This window comes from Excalfactoria chinensis, chromosome 3, assembly GCF_039878825.1.
Source record: "Excalfactoria chinensis isolate bCotChi1 chromosome 3, bCotChi1.hap2, whole genome shotgun sequence".
In the NCBI taxonomy this organism is placed as follows: domain Eukaryota; kingdom Metazoa; phylum Chordata; class Aves; order Galliformes; family Phasianidae; genus Excalfactoria; species Excalfactoria chinensis.
The window spans coordinates 93,928,326-93,941,231 of NC_092827.1; the positions used below are offsets into that span (position 1 = coordinate 93,928,326).

Here is a 12,906-nt window from a genome sequence, read left to right on the forward strand (position 1 = left end):
TTGATTCTTCATTAAATCTGTAGAAAAAACAAGCTTCTATGCCAGTCCCATTCAGCAAGAGACTATCACAGATGACTGTTCATCATCAAGAGGAAATTGTATTTTCTCACCGTTGTATGTTGCCTGCAAGTTTCAGGCAATCTCTTTGTTGCCCTTAGGTATGGTGTATATGGCAGTTGAATATTGGAATTCAGAAAGGGATTGAGAACCTAATGAAAATGTGAAAAATAAATTCTAAAAAGAAAAGGAATTGCATATTGATAACTAGGAAATGAAAAGATAAAAAATTCATGATGGTGTTCGTGGATGAAGCTCATGTCTTTGACTTAACCAAATATGAGACTGGAACTTAGAGTATTTTGTTTCCAACATATTGTTTTTCCCTTCTGCTTTGCTGATAGAAGAGACACATTCTGGTACCTGTACAGCACGTTAAATTATTTTAAAATTGTACTAAATTCTTTTCACCAGATTTTTTATTATTATTATAATTATTATTATTTTAATTAAAATGCTTAAACAACACAGCACTTCAAAATCAAAATATGCAAAAGGGAAAAATAACTTGTAATTGCAACCTAAAGGTCAAAGTAAGTGACAAGAGTCTCTGTTAGATACGAGTCCTGCATTCGTTCATGTATACGTGAGGAAGTATTGAAACTTAGCCAACAGGTGAAATGAATGACATTATGTAGGTTAATGTTTTGAGAAAGAAATGAGAGGTACTGTGTATCTTTTTGCTGACTAAAGCTTACCTATTCACATTAGGGTTCCCTTTAAGGATTATGAATATCAGAGATGCGGACTTCTAGGCCATGCAAGTAATTTTCCCAGTTAATTGAGATACATACTCTCCACATCCTTGTGGTAAAATCCTAATTCTTCCTTTATTTCTTTTTAATTTAAAAGGGAATTGCAGTGGAGTTGTGCTACTGACCTTGAGGGCAGTGTGTGCAATATTCCAAGAGAATGGGATGACAGAAATTCCTGGTAAAGATCAGAGCGGAGATGGTAAGAATTTGTTTTTTTGCAGCAGGCAGTTTTTGTACATTCTGTTTTTCCCTATTTTTGTGATATAGAAGATAGAAATAAAAGTTAGTCAGACCCTTTAAAAACCTAGTATGTTTGTGCCTCCGGGCTCATGATGCAACCCATTGATAGCCCAATGGAGTACATTTATATATAGCACAATGCATTTTGAGTGTGATCCTATTGGCTGAGACCTGCAAACCAGCAAAACATACTAAAGTATACATCCAATGAATTCAGAATTAATTAAAAAATTACTGGTAGGCCCAGTGACAGCAGAATGCTTCATGCATGCCAGTACACAATACTGTAAATTTCAGTTATGTTTTTCACCATGTATCAGCATTTAGTGAATTCCTGCCTGAGAAAGAACTGGAGGCATTGGCTCACTCGTATAATCCACTTACCAAAAGTAGTCCATTCTTGTGTTTAATAGTATATCGGCAGCTTAGAGCAGGCAGAAGAGTATTTGAACTAAGTGAATTTCACAGGGAGTTTTGGGAGGCAGGAAGCAATTACCTGAACTGGAATTTGGCCAGAAGATTGGAACTAATATTGCAGTGCTTATTAAACACCACAAGTAATGAAGAGCGTCTTACTGGTGTATTTCTTCTGCCAGATAGTAATGGATGCTGTTTGTCTTGGAATGACTCGATGTGATTCATTTTTTTCTGGCAAGAAGTAAATGACTGACACTGTCAGTAACTATGAAGCACTCACTGGATAAAGCTTTTCTTTTGTCTCCTCTCTTTGGCAAACTCATTTTCCTCTCTAAAAACCAGTGTTAGAGTAGAAAGAGCATTCTACTTGATTTCCTAGTTGAGCAGCTTAATTCTCTGTGGCTCTGAACTCATAGGCTATTGCCATTGCTGATTTCTGAGAATTAGCAGTAAGGGAATTTGCAGGTTTTCAACTTGGATAAATATCCTATCATATGAATATATAGTAGATATTTAAATGTTTAAGATACTGAAACCTACATTTAAGCATGTGTATTTAACTTATTGTTTGACATGATATTTTAGGATCCTCTGCTTTCTTTGTTTTCAAGATTTTTCCAAGAAATTGAAATACTCTTGATCAAGGCATAATGAAAGTTACTCATCTTTTTATTTTCAAGTAGCGATGAAACAGAATTGTTTCAAAAGCTTGCGTTTCTTGGAGGGGCGTTGAGACCATACTGACTTCATGGAATTCTGTAGGAGACTGTAAGAAATCTCAGTTAGCATTCTTTACATGTTGTGTCTACCTGTAAGCGTTTGAAATAACTAATACATTTTGCCTGTGTATGCAGTATGGTTTTGTTGGTAATCTAAGAATTAGAAATCTGCAGTTCTGTTCACTCTCAGTCTCTATTTTCTTTGTCATTTTTACTTTTTTTCTTTAATTTGACTGCCAGGACTTTGGTCAGGGTCTACTTTATTGTTCTTGTACTCTGTATAATGTAATTATTATCTTAGTAGTATCTGAGAGCCTCAGCACAGTGTAGAATAAATTTGAAGTACTTCAAAACAGTATGAAATTACCAGTTTGACCAAGGCACTCATTCAGCAAAGCACCTAAGAGTGTGGTTCCCTTTTGGCCTATGAATCTCATTCTTGATTACTGTTGAAACTGTTTTCAGACTTGAATTTAAAGACTTACTGATGTCCTTTGTGATGAAATATATGCTGAGGACGAAACTCAGAAATCCATTTAATAATATAGTTTAATTCATTCCCACTCGCTCCCTTTTCTGAGACAAACTGGTGCTTATGGGGAAAAGATCAAAGGTCTGCTTTGAAATCAGACCTGAGAAATCTAAATAAAAATGAATGTAAATTTCTCCTGAAAATTTGTAAAGTGTTTCCTTTATGAAAACAATATGGCCATGAGGATCATATTTAGTTGAATTGAATCTAAGTAGCCCAGAAGAAGTCCTCTAAGACATCATTACACAGAATTTTCAGACTATACAGATTTAGTCTCCTAAAGGCCATCAGCCTGTTGCAACCTGTGTTTGAATGATGAGGATATCATTTAGGTTGGCATTTGAAATCAAAGTTTTGCTGATTTATTTATTTAAAGTGCAAGTCATAGAATTGTTTTGTAAGAAAGACAAGGAAATAAATGTGAACCTGGAACAAAGTAGTTGTTTGTCAGCCCTGTTGTGACTGAGGTTCTTATGTGTTTAAATTCAGACCAACAATGAAACAAACAAGAAAGCAAACAAACTAATCTGAGTGAGACAAATTAGGCAGAGCTTGCTTGAAAAAAAAACTCACTTTAAGTTGAAGAACATTTCAGTTTGTGGACGTCCTCTGTTTGGGCTCAGCACATTCAGCATCCTCTGCCTCATGGCTGTATGGGTCAGTACTACAGTCAGTGCAGACTAACTGTAAGGTCCCAGACAGATATCCCCACGCTGCATGTATACGTCTTCTTTCACTCAATCAGTTGGTAGCTGAGAAAAGCTCCCACAAAAACATGAAGAAAGCAAATTTAATTGAAAATCGATAGCAAGGGAAAATGGGCATTTCTTTACAGGTGAATAAATAGCTGAGCTGGGAACAGAGTGTGGAGTTCTGATGTATGACCATGTGTTTTAAACACTTTGGGCTTGATTTAAAACCTAAAATTTGTTCTGTAGTTTCATTTTCCCATTGCTACAATTGTATTTGGTATTATACTGATGTCAGTAGGGAAGCAAAAGTTGAATCTGAATCCTCAGCATCACTGTCTCTTCAGTGCTTGTTATAGACTGCCCTTAACCATCTATGGTTTAGGGTCATTAAAATTTAAAGATATTTTTTACCTTCCTGTTAATAAAATTTATTTTAAAGATGATTTAACTGGAATAAAGCTCCATTCTTAACAGCTTTCTGTAGATGCAGAATATTATCATGAAAATGTGTTAAATTTTATTGCAACATTCAAGAAAACCCACTTCAGCTAGCTAAATGAAAATAAATAGAAAGATATGCATTATTTACAGGACAAAATGTGAGTAAGTAGGCTACATACAGAAATAGCAGATGAAAAAACAACAGATAAAAGGCTTCAGGCATACATGCTGTATGTATACTTTGCTGAAAACCAGATGCAGTTCAATTTTTAACAGTAATTGTCATCTACAGACTGTACTTTGGGAAACTGGTGACACTGGCATTCTCTTTCTCCAGAGTTAAAACTACATTTTGATTACCATCTTCTTTCTTTATGTAAATAGGAGAAAGAGATTAACCTGCTTAATTAAGAGATTGCTTTCCATGCTGGCTAAGCTTTTTTTTCTTTGATTTTGCTAGCTGCTATTTTCATCTGCCCCAGAAAATTATCAGCAGCCAGCATAGAGTGCATAATTCTGGCAAGCAGGGTTCAGTCAGACAGACTCTGCTCATGAATTTGCACTCATGAATTAAACACCTGAAATAATGTACAATTGTCTTGCCCATTGTGGAGTTAATTCGGATCAGAGTTACATATTTTCTTGATACGGAGCTAACGAGTTCCAAAAATCTCCTCATTGTTATTTCGCTTTCTAGAGATAAGCCATGATTCTATCTTCTTGGATATAGAGTGTATTATATCATTGTCAGTTGTCTAAAGTTTTTTAGGCTGGATTAAATAGGGTGTGGGAAGTGACCATCATTTCTGAGAAGCTGAAGAGCAGGAGTCAAGAAACTAAAGGAATGAGCTGCTGTATGCAAGGGAAAACAAGATGGAAGCAACGATGACAAGTTTGTGCATGGGTGGAGTGTCCTCCTTGACAAAGGGACAGGCCCACAGCATGTGACAAAGAAGAGCAGAGCAGGGTCAGGAATGGCTGCTGGGGTCAATCAAATGGTTAGGTCCTCAATCCACAATAATGACACAGGACCACTTGGGCCAAGAAGGCAAGTCAATGAGCCACATTCAGCAAGGTGCAAGCAAGGGCAAGTACCTGAGCTTACATATGGTTCCTGATCTGAGATGGGTGGGAGACCCAACAAGGTTTCTTACAAACCTTTTCATAGCAGTCTGGTCCCAGATTATACAGTGGGTGATAGCAGAGCTACCCTGAGGACAGACAGCCACAGCCTGGGGATGTGCAGAGCTGAAAGGCAGAAGAGTTTGCAAAACCTGTTCCCATGCCTAGGCAAAGTGAGTCTCCAAGTGCTCACATTTTCAGAAGGTTTTCTGAGGTTATGAGAAGTTTCTCATTCAGTAGACACAAACTTGCAGGTATGAGTCACAAGAAAAGAGGTGTGATTCTCATGACTCCTAGATGCTGTGGGTATGACTTAAAGATGGCAGATTTTGCATTAGTAGCAATTTAGTCTTTCTGTGGAGAATTAAAGAATTCATAATAAAGATGGGACATAAAAATTAAGAACACCAAATGAAACGTCAGCCTAATTTGGATTTTACCATGAACAAATTTACCTGTGGTCTGACAACAAGACTGATTTGTTTATATCTTTGCCCTTTGTGCCTGACCCAAAGCTGAAATCTACCACCAATTCTATGGTACACGGGAGTGACTGAAAAGAGATCTGGCTATGCTTATGAAGAAAAATGTGGCAGAGTAGATCATATTTCTCTGCATATATCTGAATGAACTCAAGATTTCTGTTAACTATGTAGGCTGCTCTGAAAGTAATGCCTCCTATTTATTTCCATGGAAACTGTGGCAGATAAAAAGAGTACAGCAACACTGATAGAGCAAGTTCTTCACTGCAACACACCATTTTTCTGCTATTTTTATTCTATCTTTATAAACTTTGTCTTAAAGTTTATAAAAGAATCTTCCTGATTAATATATTAGCTATTGACAGAATGTATGCTTGTCTTATTAAATGATGATTTATATTTCTCATTTTTTATAAGAAAGCTTAGAGCAAGCACCTCAAACTTTGGAAATGAAGAACATTTCCAGTGAAGATAGTTTGTTTTTAATCAATACTGAAAAATAAGAACTCTGCAAATAGGTTAAATTTTAACAATGCAATCTAAGCTTTTTTAGCTAAGTATGTCAGACCTGTCTGTTATAATACATTGTATTATGCATCAATGTGCCTTCTCTTTTGACATTGAAATTACTACTGAAGTGTTAGGAATTCTCTTGAGAGTGAAATTTGGCTTTCTACGTAACTTTAAATGGATCTGCATCTCTTCCCATACTGGTTTGATTTCTTAATTTTTAATGCAATTACTCTTGATTTATACCACTAAATGAGAAGGTGTTTTGGAACCAAAAAACATGAGCCACCTGGGTTTTCTTAATTGCCTGAATGAATTGTTCGCACATACCTACTTTGTATGTGATGGAGTTATTCTTTTTAATACCCAGATTTCCATTCTAGAGAAGAAGTAGTGCATATTCACAGGGCTAAAAGCAGCTGAAGTGGTTTATCAGTGTACCGCTGTGCAATATTTCATGGATCTTCTCTCTGCTAATACATCATGCCATTCACTGACATCTTTAAAGGCTGTTATATTTGTACCTTCATTTCCTTTATTTCTGCACTGGCAGGAGTAACTACCCCTGCACTCTCAATGTTATGGATAGCTCAGTTTCACTTGGGTGCTTAAACTACATTTAGAATTTAGTGTGGGAACAGATGGAAGAGATTCTGCCACAGAGCGGGCAGTGTGGCTATAAGAAACCCCTCAACAGTTTTCCACGTCAGGGTCCAATATGTTCATGTTAATCCAGCATGTCTTGGAAACAAGAGATTACAAAGAAGAGACATTTCAAGAGAAAAATTATTCAATGAACATTTTACAATTATTTGAAATCGCTCAGTTTGGAATATAAGTAAACCGAAGTTCTTCAAGGACATTCTGTATGTTCATAACTATTCTATCCTTAAAATATGGGCTAATTAAAATAATATTTTAGGCTTGTTTCTCTGACTTGCACTATCTTTAGTATCTTTGTACCTACACCCAGAATGAATGTAAAATTAGACAGGTGATCTTCATCCCACTCACTTGATATCTGGTATAATAATTTGTTCCTGAGCAAGACCAGAGTAAAAAGAGCTTCCTTCTTGCTATTCTTTATCCTTCTTGTCCCATTTTGTTGCCGTTATGAGCTTTTCGTGGCTTCTGAATAATATCTCCAAAGAGATTTAAACATACCATTGAAAAAGGGTGCGTTTTGCACATAAACATCACAGTGTTTACTATCTGCATGGCTAAGTCGAGATTTAATAGCCACAAGAATTACACGTTCATTTTGATGTAGTTAAATGATGGTGATAGAACCAACAGGATGGATCTGGCTTCTGCTGAGCTAGATGGTGGGCTGGCCGTTGTGAAAGCATTATGTTGGAAGGCTAGAAATAATACTGGCAAGCAAGAAACCAAAGATGCCTATAATCCAAAAGGATGAATCTACCTTCTAATAAATACATAGATGCAGTCACTGCTGAAGGCCGGGCTTTCCCTAGTCTGTTATTTTGCTTTTCTCTTAGCTGACTGTAACTTCCAGCCTTTGCTTTAATTAACTCTAACTCCTAAATACTACCTCTTCTTTCATGTGGTTACATTCCTATGTTTGAAAAATGGGAGATTCCATTTATTTTAGATCACAGGCCTTTACGCTGGTTAATGCAAGCTTTCTCTCTGAGGAATGAGCAATCCCTTTTTGCTGTGAGCTTGCCTTGAGCAGTAACCAGGTGACCTGTGTGCCATAGCCTCTACTTCCTGCTGCAGGGGATTTTTTCCCTTTGCTGCCTGAAATTTGGCTTGTATCCTAGAATCATAGAATGTTTTGGGCTCTTTAAAGATCACTGAGTTCCAACACTCATGCCATGGGCAGGGACACTTCCAACCAGACGAGGCTGTCCAGGGCCCTATCTGACCTGGCCATGAACACCTCCATAGATGGAACTTTTAATCTAAGAAGGGAGCTAATGACATACTAGAGTCCTAGGAAAAAAACAGAACATGAAACAAGTGTTTCATAACACCTTCATTAATTCAGTAGTGCCATTGTCTTCATTAATCTAAGAAGAAATGATTGCTTAAGGTTGGTTTATGGCGCACTTTATATCTTTTAAGCCTACTTAGCCATTCTGTTTCTTGCGTTGTTTGTTGGTAGATAAATTGTGGCCTGTAAAAGTGTTCTCTCAGTAGTGTGCTGATGCACTGGCAGTGAAGAGAGAGAATGTGTGCAATATCGATACCTTTATCAAAACATTCCATCAATCTAAGGGGAAAAGCACGCAGCGTGTTTATATTACTTGTCATGTATGTGACAAACAGCACAATTTCAGAAAGCCTTTTAGCATGCTTTGTGAGACATTATTTTGTTGGCCATACGTAGAGTTTCAGACCAACCCAAATCTGTTCTTTTTTTGTTGCAAATTTGTTGTTGTAAAATATTCTCAGTGTGTGAATTTTTAGTTTACATAGAGATATTCCACCACTGCCAGGATCAATTTCTTCATACCGTATTGTATTCTGTGATTTCTCTGACTGGATAACTCTGTTGTTCATCACTGTGAAATGAACTACAGAAAGGTCAGAAGGGTTTGTTTCCACATAGTTTCATGTTTTATTTCAGTTTCAGTTCAGTTTTAGTAGAGAAACTGAATCAAAAGAGGTGTGGGATCTTTGGAATGTGAAAGCAATATCAGGACATGTTCTACATATTATCTCCTGTATCCACTGTAAGTAAGTCCTTAAGCAGAAGAGTATAGCTCAAGAATTTAGGTTGGTAAGCAGACATCAGGCAAGTTTGAGCCTGTATATCTTTTCATATTTCTTTTTGTAATAATTGAGTGAACTTATTTTACTATAGATTTCATTATTTGCCTGGACCACTTATCATGTAAACTGTCATTGAAGGTGAGGAGGGCTGCTATTCTTCTAGCTGGCCTAGCTGTTAGTCCTGGCCCTCTACTGTGTGAGCACCTGCAGGGGTTCATTGTAGAACAGACGTTTGGATTATGAGAAAATATCTTCATGGCAGCTTCTGCCTAAACAGGCTTAAGGTGTTCTGACTGCTGAAGGAAGCTTTGTTTCTTCCATGTTTCTGCCTAAGCAATGAATGATGTTAATTTAAGACTTCACAAAATCAGCTCTGTTTTATTTTCCCACCCCTGCCTTCCTGCCTTCCTGCCTTCCTTTCAGTAAAGCATCTCAGCAAACTGAAATTCCTTTTCTTTTTTTTTGGCATTTCTGTTAGATCCTAAGGGAATAATGAGGTCAGTGGGAATTTAAGCTGAAAAATGAATTACTTTCAGTAAATAACTTTAATAAATTATCTTTAAATAAATTATCGATGCTTTTTCTCCAGTTAAAACAGCTGGATTTCTTTAAGGAATCTGCACATAACTCTCAGCACCTTTGCAGTTGATCAGCTTTACAGCAGTACAGTAATGATGAATTTGAGCTCTAAGACTCTGCTGCAACCAAAGAGCAGTATTTGGATCCTTTTTTTACTAGCAGCTACAGAAAGGATATAATAAAATTGTTCCATGAAAGTTGTAAAGCTTAACCCAGGTTTATTTTTCTATTTCATTTGTGTTAGAAATACAGAAACTCACCTTGGCTGCTCTGTCTCTTAAGACTGCTTCAGTTGTGCTTGTCATAAAGACAGTAGATAAGAACAGAGTCTGCTAAGGTCACCGCATTGTAGTAAAATAAGTGCAAAACAGCTCCATTTGAAACTTGAGGAAGATGATAAATCAGTTTAAAAATTGGCACAGTGAAAATGTGAGTAAGACTGGTGAAAAGGTAATCGAACCATTTTGTTTTAAGATGAAGAATGGCCCTGCTGAGGAACTTGTGTATTTGGGATGTTTGTATTCTATACGCATACAGTCAGATTGCTGTAACCTGGTAGAATACCCTAATTTGCCAATAGCCAGCAGTATAATCTTTTTTTGAGGAAGTAACTGTAATCTGAACAAAATGTGGGTTCAGAATGGAAGGTGTTTCATTTGGCTTTGATTTATCTGTTGTATCAGAGTGAGGGAGGAAGAAAGCAGAGATGGCTCACTGTGATGGCTTAACACTGGTAGACAGCTAAGCACAACCACATCACTCCTTCACTCCCCATTCTCTGAAGAGGCTGCTCCTGCAGGGGTATCCTTGGGCTGCACTGTGGGCTCCTCTGTGGCTGCTCTGGTGCTCATGGGCTGCAGGAGGACAATCTGTTCCTCTGTGGGCCTCTCCTGGGCTGCAGGGAGCTGTTGCCCTCCTTCTGCACTTACCTTAGGGGCTGCAGAGTTGCTTCTCTCCCATTTCTTACTCCTCTCTCTTACCTGCTGTGCAGGCATGATGGAGTAGAAAGAAAAGCTGAAAAAAAAAAAAAAAAAAAAAAAAAAAAAAGAAAGAAAGAAAAAGAAAAGAAAAAATGGAGGTAAAGTCTTTGATTTGCTAAGCTGCTGAATCTGAAACATGGGAAATAGATGTGTATGTATATACATATGTGTATATATGTATACATTTCTGATACAAAGGTACTTTACTGCTCTGTTTCAACCCAGCACTGGTTGGAAACTACTGGCAGACACATTTTCTGGTACAACTATGAAGAAGAGAAACTGCATTAATGCCAAGCTATCAAATTCTGACTTTCCTGTCAAGATAGGCTTTTTGCCAAATGTCCTGCATGTGTTTTGAGTGTCAGAGTATGTACAGACCAGTTAAAGCACACTAAACTAAAAGCCAAACCTCTGGCAAAGTAAACTAGGTGGAGTTGTCTTTGAAAGATATTTTAACCTTCATTAAAGCCCATGTAATGCTTATAGTTAGAACTGACTAGAGTGGGGATTTCCCTGACAGTGAAATATATCAATAAATACATGACACATCTTTGGAAACTTTATTCATGAAGGAAAAAGAATAAAATGCTTGTGAAAAGCAGGGGGGACATGAAGCTGAAAAAAAGTTAGCAAGCTCCTTGGAAAGACAGCAGGGCTTTCTGGGCAAGCAAAGTGAGAACCAGCAAACAACAACAACAAAATCAGCGTTGTTTGACTTTTGAGAAATTTGAAATCAAACCAAGGTTCAGATAAGCTCTGGGCTGTCTTACTGCCTTTGCAGTCAAACTGTTCAATGGCATTGATACGTTTCCATGGAAAATGCAGTTATACTGAATGAGTGTTTTCTAAGGTAAGCATTATTTTGTCAGTAGATCATTTATGTATTTTCTCCCCCAAGACCCATGACCATTTAAAAGCACAGACGTGAATACTGCTCAAAAAACCTACACCTGGTCAGTACTTCGTTATCACTGAAAGCCCTATTTAATGCACTCTATTCCGACCTCATTTTGGATGCAGAGCAAATAACTATTGATTTTTTTTTTTTTCTCTTTCTTAGAATAACTTCTGTTGTATTAGAGAAAAATATATGAAGAAAGGATGTTATTCCAGACGTGAGAACTCTGAGAGCATAGGGGGACTATGCCTGGGCCAAGTAACCTACTACTGTAGCAAAGAAATGTAAAGGCTGTTTCCTCTGACATCACGAGCTGTTGAGAGGAACATCATCATTTTCCATTTCTTTAATTGTAGAATGCTTAACTTCCCTTTCATCTGTGCTTTTAAACAAACATTATTTTTTTTTACCTCTTGAGTTTCACGTTATTTTATAACTTATGGACGAAATATATGAACAGGACAAACAAGGCCCAGAAAGGGTCTTTTAAAATGCACTTCTTTTACATTGTTTGGTTTTTGTTTTTTAGTGCCACAGGGCTGGAATCAATTGAAAATACAGTCTTGAATTCCTCAGTGCACAAGCCAGTAGAAATCTATAATAACCTTTGAGGAGAGAAAATGGGAGCTTGTGGGTTTGACAACTGTGAGTATACATGGTGACAAAGAAGTTTTGTACAAAAGAATGCTTTTTGAAATAATTTTCATTGTCTGATTTCTGCAGTAATTGTAGCAGCTGGTCCTCACTAGAGTTCAAAATGGAAGAAAATGCTTTCTTGCCTGTAAATTAATGTTGAATTCAGATTCTTATCCAGGGAAAGTGCAATGTACACAATTTGGGGTACAGCCTTGATGCAGTTTGATATCAAATTCTTTTATCACTTCATTTTTAACTTCAGTCAAAGGGTTCAATTGATTGAGAAAGCAGAAGATTAGAACAAACATGATTACATTAAATTGGGAAATTCAGAACTGATAAATGTAAATGCTTTTCTATGCAACTTTTGATTAAACTGTTGAACTTCCAGACACAGGAAGATATTGAGGTCAGAAGAATAATACCTATGAGATGATGAAGTAGATATTTGTATTGGATATCCATAACTGCTCTGATTAATGACAAGTACTTCTGAATGGCGTTCAAACACTGAACTTCAGAGTTTATGCAAATATTTATTGGAGACGAGGTTCTGGGAGCACACTATTGCACATCTCCCTGTTCTGGAAGAAGAGTGCCATTGGACTAACATGGTGCTGTTTCATGGAAGAAGGCCAAACAGACATCAGTTAGTATGTAGGAAAGATGTTACTCCCTTCTATGCAGTGCATGTGATACTGCCAGCAACTGAGTGGCAAACTGATGAAAGTTTCCTGCAACTGCTAAGTGGATATTTACCAAGTGAGAAGGGTTGTACCATATTCAGTGTACCAGCATTGAATACGTCCTACAGTTATGGTTATCCATATAAGTAAAGTAAAAAAATTTGTCTGCCTTTCAAATACTATCTTCCATACAAAAGGTTAAAAGAAAAGAGTTCATTTTTAAATTTGGTTGTTTCTTTCTTCCCCGGTTGCTCTGTGATTTTAAAGCAGTGAGCCCTTCCAGCATTTCTGTTTGCTTTTCCCTGAGGATAAGATGAACTTTCCAATTTTGAATTCTTTAGTGTCTAAAGTCTTCTTGAGCTTAAAGAAAAATCATATTGTCTACTGTATTAGTGTCAGGACATTCTTCTGTAAACTT

General features: G+C 37.0%; 1 long non-coding RNA gene across 1 annotated transcript in view; it reads left to right on the forward strand.

The window, feature by feature from the left end:
• Positions 1-918: 918 nt before the first annotated feature.
• The window catches only part of LOC140250556 (uncharacterized), a 60,442-nt gene continuing 48,454 nt past the window's right edge, over positions 919-12,906 (forward strand). Inside the window, exon 1 of the long non-coding RNA XR_011903205.1 lies at positions 919-1,011. This is a non-coding gene — a long non-coding RNA (uncharacterized lncRNA). The remainder of the gene's footprint in view (positions 1,012-12,906) is intronic.